The 21,469-nt window shown below is 40.9% G+C and overlaps 1 non-coding gene across 1 annotated transcript; it reads left to right on the top strand.

The window, feature by feature from the left end:
• The first annotated feature begins 16,664 nt into the window (after positions 1-16,664).
• LOC112082480 lies at positions 16,665-16,770 on the top strand. The gene has a single exon (XR_002897154.1). It is a non-coding gene; the product is annotated as a small nucleolar RNA R71 (small nucleolar RNA).
• Positions 16,771-21,469: the final 4,699 nt, after the last annotated feature.

The raw sequence follows: 21,469 nt of genomic DNA on the forward strand, positions 1-21,469 counted from the left end.
TGACTGGACTTCTTGCTCTTTACGTAACGTTTGGTTGATCCATCTTTATGGTCTCCAAATCTAAACTGGATCAGACAGTGAGAAGGTCTTCATCTGAGGGTGAACTTCTGACGGTTTGACTCTGAGCTGAAAATCTGGTCTTCTATCCAATTTATAAAATTTTCTTTAAATTTCCTGAAAAGAGTCTTGAGACTACAAATAATAGAAAAACATAGTAATAACACTTCAAAGAAATAAAAAAAGTATTTGAAAAACATTTATAAACGATCTATAAAAATGGTCAAATACAGTTCTATCACCCACACGAGATCTCCAACCTCAAAGACTAACTTGTGATGGCCTTTGTTGGCTTGCTTGACATAATGTTTTGTTTTCTCTTCTATGTTTGCTTTATGTCTCTCATGTATCTGCTTTACTAGCTCAGCTTTCTTCTTGCCATCTAAACTTTCTCTTTCACTCAGAGGCAAAGGGGTTAGGGTTTAGAGACACATGATCCATGTGTATGACAAATTCTTTGGGCCACAGATAATGTTTCCGTGTGTATGAATGTACTAGGTGCATTTAGAATATATGGCATAACAAGCCACTCATATAAGCCATGCTTAGTTTTGAATGTAGTTTTCCATTCATCCCTTTCTTTCATCCTAATATGATGGTATCCACTTTTAAGATCAATTTAGAAAAGATGATGGAGCCATGAAATTTATCAAGCATATCATCTAATCTAGGAATGTGATCTCGATACTTCACCGTAATATTGTTGACTGCTCTACAATCAACACACATGCACCAGACTCTATCCTTTTTAGGCACAAGCAGCACTAGTACGACACAAGGACTCATACTCTCTCGTATATGCAAACCGGCCTATGGTGTAGATCTGAGGAATGTGGCTTAATTTGTAAGAGTTAAATGAATTCGGCCAGAAACCCAAGTGAGCTTTCTCGTGCTGGAAGAGTGGAGTTTGTACTCTTGTAAACACAGGATACAGACCCAAAGTTTCCTAAATCGAACCAAAGTGTGTGAGAACGGCTCGACTTATTGTCAATTGGTGACTTAGGAATATTTAAGTGCGAGACTGGCCCCAGCTTTTACTTGTAGAGTACTTGAAGATGGGTCTCGGCTTTTTAAGTTTGCATTCCGGGAGAATGGTATCGAACAACTGGCCAGGAAGTCGATGTAATATCGATGAGTTCAGTCGAGACTGCGAAAGTAGGAGTTTGGCTTAAAAGTTTTATGAAATAAAATTTATTGATGTTATAGCTGAACTCAGAATCGAGCTGCCTACGTACATTTTAAAGGGATTAAGTCATTCATAGTTCTTAGTACAAAGGGTGAGCTCGGTGAGCTTAGTAGCTCGGGAGCGTTCTTTTTTATTTTATTTTATTTTTCTTTAGATCGGTGTCTCTGAACTAGTAATAGTACCTTGTAAGGCGAATAGAGTTCCATGAACGGGGAATGGGTGTTATGTCCATTTTCATCAGTTGATTAATGCCGCTAGGGTTAAACGTCGCATGAGAAGTTTAAATATGTAAACCCTAGTATCTGCAAGTGCACATCAGTACAATGTATTACTTAGGGTGTCGATCCGCAGGGAGAATTGTTTTTTCTACAAAAACTGCAAACTGGGTAGTAAACAGATTAATAGACAAATGAGGATTTTTGTGGGGTTTTTTGTGCCACACAAATTGTAAAGAATGTAATGAGAAAATAAGACAAGACTAAAAGCTATAATACAAAGAATGTTTGAATGGCAGGGATAATTTAGGGGATATTCGATTCATGCTAGGGTTCTAAAGCTCATAGGAGTTGATATAGACTACTCATGAATATCTTAATAGATACTCAAATATCTTCTAATTAGCCTACAAGTAGTATGTCCTTATTGATTTTTAAGCATCTACAGGGAACTAGAATAGACAATGATATGGTTAGCCAACTTTCGTCACCCACACCAACTAATCACTTAAACTCGACCAGTACCTTTCAACTCTGGCCGCGAGTGAGATCATGCATTAACTAAACTGAATTCATTCTAGCTCTCATCTTTTCTGTAGGTAGCTTTCGTCTTCTACAACGACTATGTTCTTCTGAATCTATGTATGGCAATCTGATACATCACTCCAACCGTAACTCTAACCTCATGCAAAAGTACACCTTAGAAGAGCTGAGATCAAGAATATGGCTAAGAAAAAAAACATCCTAATCAAATATGTTGATCTGATGAGGTCATCGAACCAAATCCAAATCCAACACATGTACCCGAGCTCAAAGAGGCCCCAATGACTCGTTCCAAAGCTAGGAGGGTTAGAGAAGGGTTCAACTTGGCCGTAGAAACACTACTAAGCACAATGGAATTGGGAGATGCATTCAAAACTTGCTCACAACCTGACAAAATGCAAGATAGCCCCAAAGCACCCGATTTAGGCATAATGGAGGACTTTGCACGTTTGAGACTCAAATAAGATCAGCCTCGAACCAACCAAGGTATGAGTGTTTAGTTGGCAGGAAATGGAGCTCGGAACACCAAAAATTTTAGAGAGACCACACCAGAGCCTCAAGATACATCAAATTCAAGCCAAGACGCCGATAAAGAACAAATGGAACAAGAAGAAGAACAAGAAGCCGGCCACGTGAAGACACTTGAATATCTCATGGATTTTGACTTCACGGGACTCCAAGGTCAAATACCCTGACACTGGTGGGTTGTTAGTAACTCGGAGAGTACTAAGTGTGCTTGTTCATCCCAATGAGACAGCTCAAAGGGAAAAAATCTTCCACACTAGATGCACCATCAGCAACAAGGTATGTAACCTCATCATAGATGGTGGTTTATGTACTAATGTGGCTAGCAAGTATATGGTGGACAGGCTAGGACTTGAGAAGACTAAGCATCCTCGCCCCTATATGCTACGGTGGTTAAATGATCAAACCGAGCTCAAGTTATCCGAGCAAGTATCTGTGCCTTTTAGTATTGGCAAGTACCATGATCAAGCTTTCATCTCCTACGACGGCGACGTCCATAGGATCCAGTTCAGGCAACCCAGATACAATACTCTCGTGGCTCAGATTAAACCTAGGATCGGATTCTGGGTGATCAATCCAGAATTACCGCTTTGAGATTTGGATGAATGGGAAAATCATGTTAAAAATTGAAATCCTTTTTCCTAAAAACCTAGATGTCATTCGAACATGGGGCCCCTTTGGATTACCCTTTCACCCAACTAGGTGATTACTCAGACATGGATGAGGTAGACATCATCATCGGTTTAGAACTAAGAATAAGAAAAGTAAAAGAAACAAAGTTGCATAAAAACTTCTCTTATTGAAGACAGAGTGGCGATGGAGAGCTTCTACAAATGCATTAAAATAAAACCTAAAACTACAAATGAGTTCTCTCTCAAAGAGAAGAAAGAGGCTCTCTTACAAAAGACCTAAAAATGAGTATTTATAGTGTTTCTCCAAGTCTTGGGCGTCTAGGGCTTGTAAAATGGGTGCAGGAATTTTCTTGGGCCTTGGTTGGGCTCCTGAGGTTCGGACATAGGTCCACAGGGGGTGAAACCTCCTGAGCCGCGGTGTGAAGAAGGCTGGCCACGGGTGAAAGCACTTATGCTTGACTGGGCTTGTGTTCATCGGCCTTCAGTGCATTGATGATACTGGAGATCTAACCGTTGGATGGCTTTGATTCCAAGTGTGTTGGATAGCTGATTATCTCCTCTATAATGTCTCCAAATTTGGAGATGATCAGACGGTGAGAAGGTCTGCATTGGTTGCCAAACTTCTGACGGCCTGAATTTATCCAAAAATATAGTTTTGCTCCAAAATGCACTCCAAAGTCCCAAGTTTCCTGAAAAGCCTTTTAAATCTCTAAAACATGGAAAACACTTATAAAACCTTTAAAACTGAGTGAAAACACCTGCATAAGATACTGAAAGTGATCCATAAAAGTGGTCAAATTAGGTGTTATCAACTCCCCCAAACTTAAACCTTTGTTTGTCCTCAAACAAAACCAAAGATCTGAACCTGGAAAAGAGGTTTGAAAATCGCAGCAACTAACAAAATCTCAGAGACCATGCTTCTAAACCAGAGTTAGTCATTATGCTCAAATCAAGGATAGTCTAGAAATTTCTCACCAAAGCTCAAGCATAACTAGTCCGTTGATCCGTCATGCGTAAGTCTACACACTTAAACCTATCTTCAAGTTAACTAGCTCTTAACATTCATTTATAGGTTCCAGTGATTCTCATCAAAAGGATTTTAGCAAGGCAATGAAGGCTCGGTATTGAAAATGGCTGTTTAGAAGGTGAGGTTTTTAGTGTTTAGGGTTACCTTTTCTGGAGAGACAAGACATTATGCAAAACAACAAGAGAGGGTAGAGCTGTTGATATCCACAATTTCTAGTCACATTCTTCTTGCTTTAAGATTCTTGATCTCCTTTCTTCAGGTTCTCCTCATAACTCCCCCAGACTTAGATTTTTGTCAAGGTTTTAAAACCAATGCTCACAAATGAATACTTGTAGTCCTTGCTCCAGATAATTTCGGCCAACCTATATTCTTTTAGGCTTCTTGTTTTCCCTTTCCTTTCATTTTTTCGATTTTCTTTTCTTTGTTTCGAAAGGAGAAAACGCCTTTGATTGTAGAGTCTTAGGAAGCACGAAATTTACCTATATTCAAGCTTTTTGAGGCACCATTAATCTTTGATAGGTTCTTGATGCTCCACTTTCCCAAATTTCTTCAGTCATTCTCTTGAGTGACTGAAAACCATGTTGTTCCTCCCTCAACGGCGTTTTTGCACATATCTGCCAAAAGAGCTAAAGTGAGAATGCATGAAGTTTGAAATGATGGTTTTGGGTAAAGGGTGTGGTACCATCTAAAGATGAACTGGCCATCTAGGACAATAAAGAGTGGTAACAATGAGGTGAAGATGTCCTAGATGTATATCATGATGCCTGCTAAAACCAATGATGAAAAACTTAGATGTCAAGATTATGTTCAAGTGAAATGAGCTAGTCTATCCTGTCAGAAAAAGTCTCCATGAATAGAAATCCTCTGGTGGGAGTTCGCAGTGCAAGTACTCTAGCTACCCCCTAGTCTAGTACTAACCACAAAAGAAACTAGCATGTAAAGTCTAGAAGCACATGGGTCTTACTCATCATTGTTTTGTGTCAATCATTCCTGAAAAATACTCAAGGTCTTTTAATAAGCAAAGAAAAATTTAAAAATTGCAGCAAAAGATAAGAAACAAAAAAAAATAGTACGGATAGACATCCTCCCCAAGACTTAAATCACACTGTCCCCAGTGTGAAAAAGTTGGTGAGAAGCTGGTGAAATAAAAGCAAAAGAGTCTAAAATGAAAGAAAAGAAAATTGGTGATAGAACCGTGGGTACGATGTGGTGATGGATAGGCGCCTATGTCTCATGGCTGTCATCTGTCTCTGTGTCAGAGGAGTCATCATCAAACTGGCGGTTCTTCAGTAGCCTCTTCATGCGCCTGTTGATCTTCTCTTGCTGGTCAACCTTCTTCTTCAAAGCTGAAAAGTCTGCATCACTCCTAGTGAATGCTCTGATCTGAGAAGAACTGGCTCTGGATGAAGATGGTGCAGGCTGAAGTCTCCTGCTGTTTGCAGCTACCTCTCTGTCGGCCTTTGCAGCCATAAATTGCTTCATGGTCAGAGGTAATAGTGGCAAAGATGGTAGGAAGTCGCTAGTCTCTGGTTTCCATCTTGGGTCTTAACCATCTCGGAGACGGGGCATTGAATCCGATGGTAGAAGGACCCTGTACTCGGTGCAACTGCTGGAGAACTTGTAATCAAATCCAATTGGGTCCATCTTGGCCCTGGTGATAGTCCTGTCTCTAGAGAACTGAGAAAGATCAAACAAATCCTTTGTAAGAGGTGTCTCAGCTGAAAAATCAACTCCTGCTGCTATCATAAGCGAAGTAATGATGTTCCCAAAAGCTGGTGAGTAGTCCTGACAATCATATGTAAACATCTCATGCGTAACCTTCACTAGGTTCCTTGCAATGATACAAGCAAAGCAAGGAAACCTGAGTTGATCTGCGAATGGTAGCTGTAGTGTCACCAACTCTGGCTTAAGGACATTTGCTTGGTTGGCTCGCAAAAACACAATGTGTGCTAGTAGCTTATGCACATAGCGGACAGCAGGATAAGAAAGTAGTGATGCATTGGACCTTCCTTTGTCATAAACTCCATAACCCATCAGTTTCCAAAGATCCTCATCTGGATCTTTCTCCAATGCAATTTCATCACAATAAGGCAACTTCAAAGCATCACATATCTCTAAGATGCTAAGAAAATAAGGATGACCTCCAATAGAGAAGGGAGAGTGTGCCATCTAGAGCTCTAGGAGTAGCTCTCTTCTTGTAGGTCAAAGTTGCTGATGCAAGGAACTCCTTGGTGTGGTTCTCATAGGTCTGAAAATTCTGCTCCATGAATGATCTCATTCCAAGCCTATCAAGATACCATATCACATCTTCTCTGATTCTAAGTATCTCAAGAGTTGAGTAGTCAATTGCTGGAGTTGGCTTGATCTTCAGCTTCTCAAGCTGCGCCAAGTAGTTGATGTCTGGGTCAATGGCTTTACCAACAAACTTCACTTTCGGCCTAGAGGAAGACTTGACTTTTCGAGGGAAAGATAGCTGACTAGAGGTTCGCTCAATCTCTCCTGAAAAGATTCTTCTTTGCGCGGCAATGAAGGTGGATAGAGGTTCATCTTCACTCAGTTGTGTCTCATTCAATGCATCATATGTCTCCTGCGAATGGGGCTTTTTCGCATGAGGGCTCGTCTTGGTTTGAATCAGTCGAACTTGAGAGAAATCCATGACCTGCAAAAACGAGATTCTCGAGACAAAGGATAAATCAAGCTGCTTCGGTATCGATTTTTATGAACAAGCTGTTTATAGAGATATCACAAACACATTATCATGACAAACAAGCTGTAAATGCATCAAACATTACAAAATCTGAGAATTTTTGGTCAAGTTTGATATATTGATGTTCAACACATGAGATTTCTAAATCAAGATGATGTCAATGCTCACTCACATGCAATCTAATCTGGTTTTCTATCAACAAGAACCAAACAATCCAGATTGGCAAAGCTGAATCAAACAGATCTCCAAATTCGATTTGCTCATAATCTCAAATCTCAGATTTTCGAAAATCTCAAATCTCCATGGTCTAAGTGTTTAATCATGCAATTAAAGTACCCAGTAGTCTAGTCTTAAGTGCAAAGACAGTTTCCAATCATTCTAAGGTGAATTTCTACTCATTCTAAGAAAACCCTAAATCTGAGTTCTTAAGAAAAAGTCAGAAATTTGAGCTTATACCTTGATGAAAGTGTTATGTGATGACAGATTTGAAATCTCCTTGGAAAAAGAGTGAAATATGTTTGAAAATTTGGAAAGGATTTGTCAAGGTTGAAATCTGTCTTTTTCTCAAGATCTCCAAGCTTGTTGGAGAAGATGAAGAGAAAGACCTTTTTGATCTTTTAAATCCTCTTTTTCTTTTAAAAAGGTGTTTTTCCTAAGAAAAAATTATTTTTTAACAGTTTAGAAGACTTACCTGGCGTGTTTAACACGGAAATTATGCTTCGGGAACTTCCCGGTTAAGTCCCGGTAAAATGAGAAATTGAAGTTCCGGTTTACGGGAACCAGGTAAAACTCGCCTAGGAACCAAACCATAGCCGGCCGCGGGTGAGGCGCGCGCGGCCGCGGCGGAGATAGGCTTGGCCGCGGGTGAGGAACGTGAACCGCGGCTGAGAAGAGCTTGGCCACGGCTGGGTTGATCACGGCCGCGGCAAATGCATCCGGGAACTCCCGGTTTCTCCCGTTTTCCTGTTTCCTCCCCCTATCTTTTTCTATTTTTTGGTTTTTTAAATGTTTTTGGTTTTTCTGGGTTTTATGAAAGCCTGAAATGCATACAAAAAAAAAAAAGATAAAATAGAAAATAAATAAAAAGAAAAGTAAACCATACCAAATGGATTGCCTCCCATTAAGCGTTTTTGTTTAAAGTCTTTTAGCTAGACTCTTGGTAGGATTAGGATTTAGAAGAAGAGACAGGATCCCTAGAATTTAGTGTCCTTGGTGATCTGCTCAAAGTTTAATCCCTAAGCTACTCTGCAAGAGCACAGATGTGCAGTTGTAGTATGTAGGGGTCGAACCACAGAGACAAGAGATCACTCAATAAACCTTATAGAGATTGAATTACGCTAAGCAGAAATATTGTAAATAAATAGCAATGCAACAGAATTAGACTAAGCAGCAATAAAAACGGTTTGTAAGATTCAGATGGATGGAGATTAGGCTTAGGGCGTTTCTCAGGAAATCAATGCATGCAGATCAATCGATTAGTCAGGGTTCAGGTTTAAGCACAGTTCTTGAACTCGAATCACAGAATTATAATTAACCAACTTCCGTTGTGAGAATTATCTAAGTCAAAATCCTAGAATTCCAAATTCCTTTGCAAACCCTAAAGATTTAAAGCAGCTTTAATGCTCAAGTTCGATATGTTCACAAAGTATCTAAACCAAATTCCTTTGCGAATAGCTACTTTGCTCACCCTAGGTTCTTTCCAGTTATTCAATTACACTTCCGTGTCAATTAAGCAACCTAAGATCTAAGTTCTAGGTGGCCAATCCAGAATTAGCTTTAAGAACAACCTATGGTGAAGAACTAAATAGATTATGAACCCTAACTAACCAATCAATCTAACATCCAATGAAATCCTTTATGAGAACCCTAAACCTAACAAGCAAACTACTCAGACATGGAGATTGAAGCAATAAGCATGATTGAATAGCTTGCAGTAAGCAGTAAATAGATTAATAAACAGGGGTTCGAAATCTTCTCTCTCCGGAACAGAGTTTCAGACTTGTCTCCCCAAAAACTCTCAAAAACAAAAACTCTCTCTAAGAAAATCTAAGGTGTACGTAAAAAGGGAATAAAAATCCTATATATATATCTCTAAGACACTTTTTGGGCTTCCTTGAAAACGTTTGGGCCCAACTCCTTCTTCAAATAGGAAACAAAATCACGTTTTCCTTATTTCTGCAACAAGTGTCGCGCGTCACTCTCCATGGTGTCGAGCGTCACTAAAGCACAAAATCCATACTTGACGAATTTGATCCTGATTAAGCTCCAAAGTGCTCCAAAGTCTCCAGTTAAGCTCCAAACGTACCTATGACCTGAAAAGACTCCAAAAGACTCGAAAGACACTAAAAAGACTCTATAAATAAGACTTATACCATGGTTAAAAACCATAAAAACCATGATATATCAACTCCCCCAGACTTAGCATTTGCTTGCCCTCAAGCAAACATAACACCAAACAAGAGAAAGAAGTTTGAAAACACAGAGACTCAACCTTTCATTGGAACATCACTTTTGACTGATCACCCTGCAACTCAACTACTGCTTCATCATTCCAAATCAAACCACCATGTACTTCTCCGTAGACATTCACAGCTTTCCAGATTAAGTCCAAAATTCCACAACATGGTCCATAAACCTTCATCGCTGGATCTCACTGATGATTCAGATGCCAAGAACCTTCTAGATTCTTTCCCATTCTGTACTCAAACAAATCAGCCATACAAACTTTGGTACTTTTCTCTCCCCCAGACTTATTCTTTTCGCACACTCATCATCATTTTTTTATGGCATATACTCGATAAGGGTAAAGCTGCGAGTACTGATGGTGTTTGCCACCAAGTCCCCAAGTTGTCCCCTTACCTTGTATCAAAGGTTTTCAGCGAATAGTGGGGTCATGGGAAACATTCCTACCCCTCACTTCCTTCCTTTGTGTGATCATTCCAACTTAGAAGTGAAATAATGAGATCCTTGGAAACATTCCTAGCCCTTCACTCCTAAGCGAAAATCATCTCAATCTTTTCGCCTTTTTCTTTGTTTTTCTTCTTCTTAGCTCGTTACAAGGGAGAGAAATACCAACATTAAATTTCACACAGGCTTTCATTGATCAAGAATGAACGAGGAATCAAGCTCTAAGGCATTAGTCACATCAGCGAGTTAAAAGTGAAGTTCAGAACTTAGCTCAGGTTAGTGGATTCTGTTGGAAACATGAACGCCTCTAGTGAACTGGTCAGCCTTTGGATTTTTCATTAGTCGGATCTAGACTGAATCTGCAGCAGTGGTCACTTAGGTGAAAGGTCAGCACAATAATTCCAGGAAAAGCATCATGATCTCCAACAGGTTTTGACACAACTGACTCTTAAGAAAAACAAACACAATGTCAGCAACTACCTCCCCCAGACTTGAATAACACTGTCCCCAGTGTTATCTAGTCCGAAGGTGGCGAAACAAAATAAAAGAAACAGAGAAACGCAGGAAAAACAGAGAACTTACCTGGCTGCAATGATGGTGTCGCGCGACACTGATGATGGTGTCGTGCGATACTTGTTTTCCTCGTACCGAATTGCAGCAGACCAATCCGAATTTCTGGTTTGACTCCGGTTGCCTGATTTCCTAAATTTTTTTTTTTTTTTTTTTTTTGAATAGAAGCAAGTGACAAGCGACACCGAAGGTGGTGTCGCTCGACACTAACATCTGCTTCACCTGAGACACGAAAAGAAAAACGAAAATCAACTGAAATAAAAAGACTTATGTACAGACTCACCAGTGGATTGCCTTCCACCAAGCGCTTGTTTAAAGTCATTAGCTTGACTATGGATAGACTATGCATCTGGTGGATCAGACAGTGGCAAAGAGTGCCTCTGTGAAATTCGTCTCATCCATGGTGGTGTGTAAGCGTTGTGCGCATGAGGTCGTCCAAGGAATGCAGGAATAGCACCAGGGTGAGATCTGTGTTTGGGTGGCCTTGACCTATTCCCTGCAATATCATCAAACGAAAAACCAAGTGCTCTACGATAATCTCGTAGCTTGCGTCGTGAGACAGAGCCTGCATCCTTTGAATCATTTCCAATGATATCACGAGAATTAGGCTTAGGCTCAAGATGTGCGTACCTTTGCTTTGGTGGAGATGGATGGAGTGCAATGTTTGGAGCTTCCTGATCAACAGCAGTCACTGGTTCTGTAGACGTTTTCGTCAACTCAGATTGATCTCTCACCATCTCAGCATCAAACACGTTCTGATCTCCAACTATCATTGCAGTGACTTGGAATGTCTGACCATCTATGGTGGGATCCTTCAGCTTCTCCATCTTGAAAGTCATGATGGTATCTCCCAGGTGGAGATCAAGGTTACCATGCTTGACATCAATCACCGCTCCAGCTGTAGCTAAAAACGATCTCCCCAGGATAAGAGGATCTTTGGGTTCCTCTCCATATTGCAGAACCACGAAATCTGTAGGAATTATGCAATCACCAACTTTGATTGGAACATTTTCCAAGACACCTTTTGGGATTCTTTTAGACCGATCTGCTAGGATCAAAGAGATCTTAGTTGGCTTGAAGTCAGTCATCCCAAGGCTAACAGCTACAGAGTGTGGCATGAGGTTGACACTCGAACCAAGATCACACAGCGATCTCTTGAACCTCTCTGAGAAGATAGAGCAGTCCAAAACAAAACTTCCTGGGTCCGAGAGCTTTTCTGGAATCTTATTATGAATCACAGAACTGACATGTTCAGAGATCATCATCGCTCCTTCCTCATGACCAACATTATTAGTCACCATCTTCTTCACATAGTGTCTGAGAGTAGGAGCAATCTTCACAGCATCAACCAAAGGAATCTCAATCACAAGCTTCTCCATCAAAGCCTTGCATCTGGCATCATCTAGCTCCTGCTTGGACTTCCTAGGACTCCTTGGGTAAGGAACCTTAGGTTTGTAAACCTTTTCCTCAGCAGATTTCGGACTTTGAGCAATATTAGCTTTGCTATGCAATTGGTGACGCGCGACACTGGTTGTGGTGTCGCTCGACACTGGCTCTGCAGTTTCGAAATTTTTTTCAGATTCGTCAAACTCCACGATTTCATCCTCAGAAACACCCTTTTTCAGCACAGGAGTCAACTTTTTACCACTCCTTGACGAGATGGCACTGCAGTAATGCCTAGGATTGGTATCAGTCTTCCCAGGAAGGAATCCTTCTTGAATTTTTATAGACTCTGCAGTCTGAGCAACCTGAGTATCAAGCTTCTTGACATGAATGTTCAGAACTTCAATTTTTCCATTCAGATCCAGATACATAGCATCAATCTTCCCATTAAAGTCCACTGTCATCTTCTGCTGACCTTCCAAGATCTGTTCCAGCATAGACTTCACCTCATTATCTGGAGTTTGAGGAGGAGGAGAACCATAGTTCCTTGAAAAACTGTTGTTGGAGTAGGATGTCTGGTACTGAGGTTTGGAGCTGTAACCAGAAGAGTTCTGATTACTTGTGAAGGTACTCCTCTGCTTATTTCCATTGTAATTCGTGTTCCCTTGCCCATAACCAAATCTCTGACCCTGAAATCCAGCTCCATTGATGAAGTTAACATCCTCTTCCTCAAAAGCTTCATCTGGTCCGAAATTCTGAACTCCTGCAGTGTATCTGACAGATTTCTTACCCACAAGAAGACTATGCACAGAGTCAAGCTTAGCCTTCACCTCAGCAATTTGCGATCCATCCATGTTCCCAGCCTGCTTCCTTCGTTGATAGTCTGTATTCTTGGTACTATTGCTAGATGCCAAGTTTTCGATGAGCTCAACAGCTTCGTCTGGGTATCTGGTGTTGAAGTTTCCATTGCTCGCTGCATCAAGAGCCATCTGATACCTCCAGTCGATACCTCTGAAAAAGATACCCAACAATTGCACATCGCTGAAGCCATGATGGGGGCAGTCTCGTTGGTACGATTTGAATCGCACCCAAGAAGCTTTGAATGCTTCAGTTGGTTCCTGAGAAAAAGTTAAAATTTTCGTCCTCAACTCCTCAGACCTAGCATCATCGAAAAAATTGTGCAGGAAGGCATTCCTGGTCTCTTCCCAAGTAGTGAGTGATCCTGGCTCCAACTGCTTCAACCAGTTAGCTGCTTCTCCAGCAAGAGAGTAAGGAAACAGCTTGCAGAGGAGGAAATCGTTGGACACTCCATTGTATTTGATGCTGGTGACCAAGTCCTCAAACCTCTCGATGTGATCCATAGGGTGCTCATGAGAGTGGCCATGGAAAGGATGCTGACCCACAAGAGTGTAGTACACAGGTTTCAGCTCAAAATCGTTTCTTTGAAACGCAGGGGCGCGAATCGCAGAACGATTTGCATAGAACTGCTCAGGCCTGTTGTAATCTCCAAGTGTTCGTCCACGACCAGCTGCAGGTGCAGGTTCCCTTACATTCTGATCTTCTGGAGCGTTCCTCTGATGTGGAACGATCACAGCATTACCACGCGGTGCAGGTGGTGGATTCTGGTCAACAACATCCACTGGTAAAGGTGCTGGTGGAATGATGTTGCCATCTCCATCAAGCCTTTGGCCTCTCGCATTGCACACATGACCCTCTTGGTCTCTCCAGACTCCAACATCATCACGAACAAGTCCATTGGCGTTTTCCATCATTGCCGGATCTCTTGCTTTCCTGTTCGTTCGCTCTAACTCAGCTAGCTCTTCGTTGCTCAAATTCACTAGTGGGATGTCCTTGTTGCTTCTGTTTCCACGAGTATGCATAAACCTGAAACACCAAAAACAAAGAGAGAAAACGAAATAAGTAAACTAGGTTATAAAATAATAAAAAAAGGGTGTCGCACGACACCACTTGTGGTGTCGCTCGACACTAGGTCGAAAAACTTAGTCGAAACTCAAAAACTAGGTTTAATGGCGAAATCAAGTCCCCGGCAACGGCGCCAAAACTTGATCTGCTCAAAGTTTAATCCCTAAGCTACTCTGCAAGAGCACATATGTGCAGTTGTAGTATGTAGGGGTCGAACCACAGAGACAAGAGATCACTCAATAAACCTTATAGAGATTGAATTACGCTAAGCAGAAATATTGTAAATAAATAGCAATGCAACAGAATTAGACTAAGCAGCAATAAAAACGGTTTGTAAGATTCAGATGGATGGAGATTAGGCTTAGGGCGTTTCTCAGGAAATCAATGCATGCAGATCAATCGATTAGTCAGGGTTCAGGTTTAAGCACAATTCTTGAACTCGAATCACAGAATTATAATTAACCAACTTCCGTTGTGAGAATTATCTAAGTCAAAATCCTAGAATTCCAAATTCCTTTGCAAACCCTAAAGATTTAAACCAGCTTTAATGCTCAAGTTCGATATGTTCACAAAGTATCTAAACCAAATTCCTTTGCGAATAGCTACTTTGCTCACCCTAGGTTCTTTCCAGTTATTCAATTACACTTCCGTGTCAATTAAGCAACCTAAGATCTAAGTTCTAGGTGGCCAATCCAGAATTAGCTTTAAGAACAACCTATGGTGAAGAACTAAATAGATTATGAACCCTAACTAACCAATCAATCTAACATCCAATGAAATCCTTTATGAGAACCCTAAACCTAACAAGCAAACTACTCAGACATGGAGATTGAAGCAATAAGCATGATTGAATAGCTTGCAGTAAGCAGTAAATAGATTAATAAACAGGGGTTCGAAATCTTCTCTCTCCGGAACAGAGTTTCAGACTTGTCTCCCCAAAAACTCTCAAAAACAAAAACTCTCTCTAAGAAAATCTAAGGTGTACGTAAAAAGGGAATAAAAATCCTATATATATATCTCTAAGACACTTTTTGGGCTTCCTTGAAAACGTTTGGGCCCAACTCCTTCTTCAAATAGGAAACAAAATCACGTTTTCCTTATTTCTGCAACAAGTGTCGCGCGTCACTTTCCATGGTGTCGAGCGTCACTAAAGCACAAAATCCATACTTGACGAATTTGATCCTGATTAAGCTCCAAAGTGCTCCAAAGTCTCCAGTTAAGCTCCAAACGTACCTATGACCTGAAAAGACTCCAAAAGACTCGAAAGACACTAAAAAGACTCTATAAATAAGACTTATACCATGGTTAAAAACCATAAAAACCATGATATATCACTTGGAATCCTTCTTAGCCTGAACCTAGGATTTCTTTTATCTTGAATCAAAATCTCTTTTCCTTTCTTAAAGATTTTTGCATCCTTGAGGACATGTTTGGTCTTCTCAACAATTCCTTCAAGATTTTTCTTCTTCTCCTTGCTGATATCTGGTGGCACCACTATCTTGATCTTTTTCAAATTGCATGGATGGAAGTGCTTTTAGTTCCTTTTTGTCATCCAACACATTGTCCTTGTTCTTGTCATTTCGATTTGGAGCTGGGTCTGGCGTGGTCTTATAGAACTTTTTCCTGTCCACATTTAAGAAAACTAAACAGCGATTTGCATGGTCAATAACAGCACCTACAGTAGCTAAGAATGGGCTACCAAATATCAAAGGTCTGTCTTTGTCTTTGTCCATCTCCAAAACTTGAAAATTGGTTGGGGTTATTTTGTTTCCAATGATCAGTGGCAAGTCCTGTATCATTCCTTCTGTTCTCGTTTAAGATGAATCACCAAAGATTATCCTTACTAGAGATGGGACAAATGTACCTATACCAAGTTTCTCAGCAACAGATTTTGACATAACATTCACATTAGCACCAGAATCACATAAACAATCTGAAAATTTAATTCCAAAGAGTGAACAGGTGAATGAGAAACGCCCTGGATCCTTAGACTTTTTGAGTCTTTGGTCAGGCAAGCGTTTGGATACCTTAACCGGAATGACTTGGGCTTCTCTCATGCTCGGTTTCAGAGTCCATCATGAGAGGTTCAGGTGTCAATTTTTCCTTAGAGTCTATGACAGGTTCCTCTTCCAAAACTGCTGTCATAGCATTGCAGAACTACTTTGGGTTATCTTCCACTCTTCCTGGTAAAACTCCTGGTTGTCTCTTCATTGAATCTACAGTTTGACCTATCTGATGTTCCAACTTCTTGACATGGGTCGCAAGAGATTCAAACTTCCCATTGAAGTCATTGTAAATACAATTGATCTTCACCCCCATTTCCCTGATTGACTTCTCATTGCCTTGAGTAGTCTGCATCATAGTTTCTTCAATTTATTTTACCTGGTTTCTTAGCTGGGAAAGGGTTGCTTCTAATGAGCTGGTCTGTGCCTGTTGAGGGTTGAAAGATGGTCTTTGTTGGGAATTTCCTCCATAGTTCCCATTTTGAAACTTGTTTTGAAAACTCCTTTGCGGCTGCGGATATGGCTGATTCTTGGCTGCTTGATTTCTGTATGTGAGATTGTTGAAGTTGGCACCAGAGTTCCTGAAGTTGTTGTTGAAAGCTGGACTAAATCGGTTATGGTATGCCTAAGCTCCCATAAAATTGATTTCTTCCTCTTGGTACATGCCATCTTCTTCATATCTTCCATCCTCTTCATTTCCTACAGCAGTATCACAAGCATGTATATTCTTATTTTGAGACTTAAGAAGTTGACTTACCATGCTCTTTAGCTCAGCAATCTCCCTTGATTCATGACTAGTGATAGTCTTCTTTGATCTGTCATACTCAGGGTTTTTGTTGCTGTTGGCTACAGCTAGATTTTCGATGATTGCTCTCCCTTGTGGTATGGTTTTTGAACTGAAATCTCCATTGCTGGCAGTGTCAAGAGAAAGTTGATACTTCTGCTGAAGTCCTCTGTATTAGGTGCTTAGCAGGTATGCTCCAGATAAACCATGATGAGGGCAGTCTCTCTCATACTCCTTGAATCGCTCCCAGGCTTCATAGAATGATTCTATTGGGCCTTGTTGGAAACTTTGTATCTTGTTTCTCAGCTGGTTTGATTTTGACTTGGTGTAGAAGTAATATAACCAGATGGCATAGATTTTAACCATCTAAAAGCTTTATCACTTAGAGAGAAAGGAAAAAGCTTACACTTCACATAGTCCACAGTTTCTGGAGTTGTTCTCACCATCCCAGAGATTTCTTCAAAAGATCAATGTGGTCCACTGGATGCTCAGTAGAGATTCCATGGAATTGGTTCTGCTTCACCAAAGCGACATTATGAGGTTTCATCTCATGATTTTCTCTTGGTACAGGAATTTGAAAAGCTGATCAAAATGTTGGTGAGGTGCATCGAAATCGGCAATGAGTCTATTCTGAGGCTGTCTTCTCGCAGGATTGGCAAGTTGTATTGGTCGATTGGCTTCTCTAACAACTGGTGGAACAATGTTTTCATCATTCCTTTTTTCTTCAGCATCGGCTTGGTCTTGTCTCCTTTGATTATCAGCGGCTTAAGCAGGATTTAGAGGGACTCGGTTCCCTCTTCATCGAGTTGTGGCTGTCCATCTTCTTCATGGGCAGCATTTAGGTCATCACCATGAACAGAATCACGGTCATCATCTCCAATGTGATCATCCTGATCACGGTTTAAAAGATCTTCCCCGATGGGCATTACGATTGGCCATCTTGAGCGTTCTTCATCTGAGTTTTCTAAGTGCTCTTTCGTGTTTGTCAATCTCGTCTAAGGGCAATACGATGTCGTCAAGATTTCTCCTATTTTTCATGCACCTGTGAGCAAAGAAAGCAAAGATAAAAAGAGGAGTTAGAGAATCTCAAGCAGAACTCGAAAATCTTGAGGTTTAGGATTGAAATTAGATTAACAAGTCAAGTTAACAGTGACAGATCCCCGGCAACGGCGCCAAAAACTTGATGTATGTGCAATGGGCAACACAAGTTTTACCCTAGAGAAGCTACAAGTGCACAGCAAACGCAGTAGTACTTAGGGATCGAATCCAGAAAGATCTTTGTGTTGAGGACTTCTAACTGATGCTAAAAACAATCGTAAACCTAATCCAATAATAAGGGGTTTTGGTTTTGTCACTAAATCTAATTATGGAGAGAATTAAAAAGCTGGAAATAAAAGTCGGTTGAAAACTATATGAAAAATGGCACTGGGTTCAAGGTTCATCTTTAGGGTTCATGTTCCAAAACACAAGGAATTTAAGCAAGGATTTTCTATGACTCTGAAACTAGGATAGAAACATGTAAGATTAGCCAACTCTCGTTACCCTAATCATCTAATCACTTGTTCATGGCAATTAACTCTCGCTCTCATGCCAGAACAAGATCATGCTTTGTAGATCGGAATCCATCTCTGCTTACGTATCCTCCGTAGGTAGCTTTCGTCTCCTACGACGGTGACGTTCATAAGATCCAGTTCAGGAAACCCAGATACAACACTCTCGTGGCTCGGATTAAACTTAGGATCGGATTCTGGGTGATCAATCCAGAATTACCGCTTCGAGATTTGGATGAATGGGAGAATCATAATAAAAATCGAAATTCTTTTTCCTAAAAACCTAGATGTCATTCGAACATAGGGTCCCTTTGGATTACCCTTTCACCCAACTAGGTGACTACTTAGCATGACTGAGGTAGACATCATCATGGGTTTAAAACAAAGAATAAGAAAAGTAAAAGAAACAAAGTTTCAGAAAAACTTCTCTTATTGAAGACTTAGTGGCGATGGAGAGCTTCTACAAATGCATAAAAATAAAACCTAAAACTACAAATGAGTTCTCTCTCTAAGAGAAGAAAGATGCTCTCTTACAAAAGACCTAAAAAAAAGGTATTTATAGTGTTTCTACAAGTCTTGAGCGTCTAGGGCTTGTAAAATGGGTGCAGGAAGTGTCTTGGTCCTTAGTTGGGCTCCTGAGGTTCGGACATAGGTCCACCGGGGGTGAAACCTCCTGAGCCGCGGTGGGAAGTAGGCTGGTCGCGGGTGAAAGCACTTGTGCTTGACTGGGCTTGAGTTGATCGACCTTCAGTGCATTGATGATATCTGGAGATCTAACCGTACGTTGGATTGCTTTGATTCCAAGTGTGTTGGAAAGCTGGTTGTCTCCTCTATAATGTCTCTAAATTTGGGGATGATCAGACGGTGAGAAGGTCTTCATTGGTTTCCAAACTTTTGACGCCCTGAATTTATCCAAAAATGTACTTTTGCTCCAAAATGCACTCCAAAGTCTTAAGTTTCATGAAAAGCCTTTAGAAACTCCAAAATATGGAAAATACTTATAAAACCTTTAAAACTGAGTGAAAACACCTGCATAAGATAATGAAAGTGATCCATAAAAGTGGTCAAAATAAGGTGTTATCATCAAGTCACTTGTGATGTTGTGCCAATGCAAGCACTGTATCTTTTACTTGGTAGACCGTGGCAGTTTGACCGTGCCACAAACCATAATGCCCGCACCAACCATTGTTCATTCATGCACAACGAGCGTAAGTATAATCTAGCACCTCTTAGCCCCACCTAGGTACATGAAATGCAAGTGTATATGAAAAAGGAGGCCGAGATAAGTAAAACCAATCTTTATCTATCATCTAGTGATATTTTGTAAAAGCATTAGCGCCAAGGGCACCGTGCTACTGATGATGTTTGAAGAGTGTTTAAGCGCAGGTATAGGAGACACCGAGATTCCACCCGAAGTTCAAACCATTTTGAACAAGTTTAGGGATTTGTTTCCTGAATAGATACACCCAAGCTTGCCCCCACTTCATGGAATAGAGCACCAAATCGACTTAGTTCCCGGATCAGCGTTGCCCAACAAACCAGACGAAAGAATGAATCCCGAGGAGTCTAAGGAGTTGGAGAGACAAGTAAGAGACCTACTGGACAAAGACTATATCCGAGAGAGTCTCAGCCCTTGTGCTGGGCCAGTTCTCTTAGTGCCAAAGAAAGATGGCACATGGAGAATGTGTGCGGACTGCCGTACCATCAACAACATTACAAGCAAATACCAGCACCCTATTCCACGCTTAGACGACATGTTAGACGAGTTGAGTGAATCCACAATCTTCACAAAGGTGGACTTGAAGAGTGGGTACCACCAAGTTCGAATGCGTGAAGGAGACAAGTGGAAAACTGCGTTTAAGTCCAAACAAGGTTTGTATGAGTGGTTAATTATGCTTTTTGGCTTAACTAATACACTAAGCACCTTCATGCGCCTCATGAACCAGGTACTTTGAGTTTATATAAGTAAATTTGTAGTTATTTATTTAGATGATATACTTATATATAGTAAGAACCTCAATGATCATCTTCAACGCCTCAAACTAGTGCTTAAAACACTTCGCAAGGAAGGCATATATGCTAACCTTAAGAAGTGCACATTTTGTACTAACCTGCTTGTTTTCCTAGGTTTTGTAGTAAGTGAACATGGACTACAAGTAGAGGAGGAGAAGATCAAGCAATAATGCGAGTGGCCAACACCAACAACAATCGCTCATATCAGAAGCTTTCATGTCTTTTCCAGCTTATATCGATGGTTTGTACGAGATTTCAGCACAGTAGCAGCACCACTCACCGCCATGATCAAGAAAAATGTACAATTCTCATGGGGACCAGCTCAAGATCCAGCATTTGAAGCAATGAAGACGCGTTTAACCCAAGCACCGGTTCTAGCTTTGCACGACTTCAAAGAAATGTTTGAAGTGGAGTGTGATGCATCAAGAGTGGGAAATTGGAGCTGTGTTGCATCAGAGGAAGAGACCAATGACATTCTTTAGTGAAAAAATAAGTGGAGCCACGCTGAATTACCCCACCTACGATAAGGAATTATATGCCTTGGACCGAGCATTGGAGACCTGGCAACATTACTTGGTGTCCAAGTAATTCATCATTCATACCGATCACGAGACTTTGAAGCACTTGAGAGGGCAAACTGCACTTAAGAGACGCCATGCTAAGTGGCTGGAGTTTATAGAGACCTTCACCTACGTGATCAAGTATAAGAAGGGGCAAGAGAATGTGCCGATGCACTCTCTAGAAGACATGTATTGATCTCTACAATGGAGACCAAGGTGACCAGGTTTGAGAACATCAAGGAGCTCTACAAAGATGATCCAGAGTTCGGAGAAGCTTATCAAGCATGCGGCAAAGGAGCGTTTGGCTCATATTACTTCCAAGACAAGAGACTATGTGTTCCCCAAGGATCTTTGAGAGAGCTATTTCTGAAGGAGGCACACGGTGAAGGTCTTATGGGCCATTTCGGAGTAAACAAAACACTAGCCATCATAGCTGATCACTTCTTTTGGCCCCACTTCAAGAAAGATGTGGAGAGACATTCTCACGCTGTGTCACATGCCACAACACAAGGCCAAGTCCAGATTACATCCTCATGGCTTATATTTACCTTTACCTTTTCCTAACGCACCATGGGTGGACATTTCTATGGATTTTGTGCTAGGTTTGCCCAACAGGCACTTGCCACAACTCGTTTCTCAAAAATGGCGCACTTTTTCCATGTGACAAGACCAATGAAGCCACACAAACCATCGACCTGTTCTTTAAAGAGGTGGTGAGATTACATGGAGTGCCAAGAACAATATTCTCTGACCGAGACTTTAAGTTCTTAAGTCACTTTTGGAGAACTCTGTGGAGGAAGCTTGGCACCAAACTTCTATTTTCTACAACTTGTCATCCTCAAACGGATGGACAAACTGAAGTGGTAGACCTTACATTATCTGCT

This window comes from Eutrema salsugineum, unplaced genomic scaffold, assembly GCF_000478725.1.
Source record: "Eutrema salsugineum unplaced genomic scaffold, Eutsalg1_0 scaffold_1, whole genome shotgun sequence".
Classification (NCBI taxonomy): domain Eukaryota; kingdom Viridiplantae; phylum Streptophyta; class Magnoliopsida; order Brassicales; family Brassicaceae; genus Eutrema; species Eutrema salsugineum.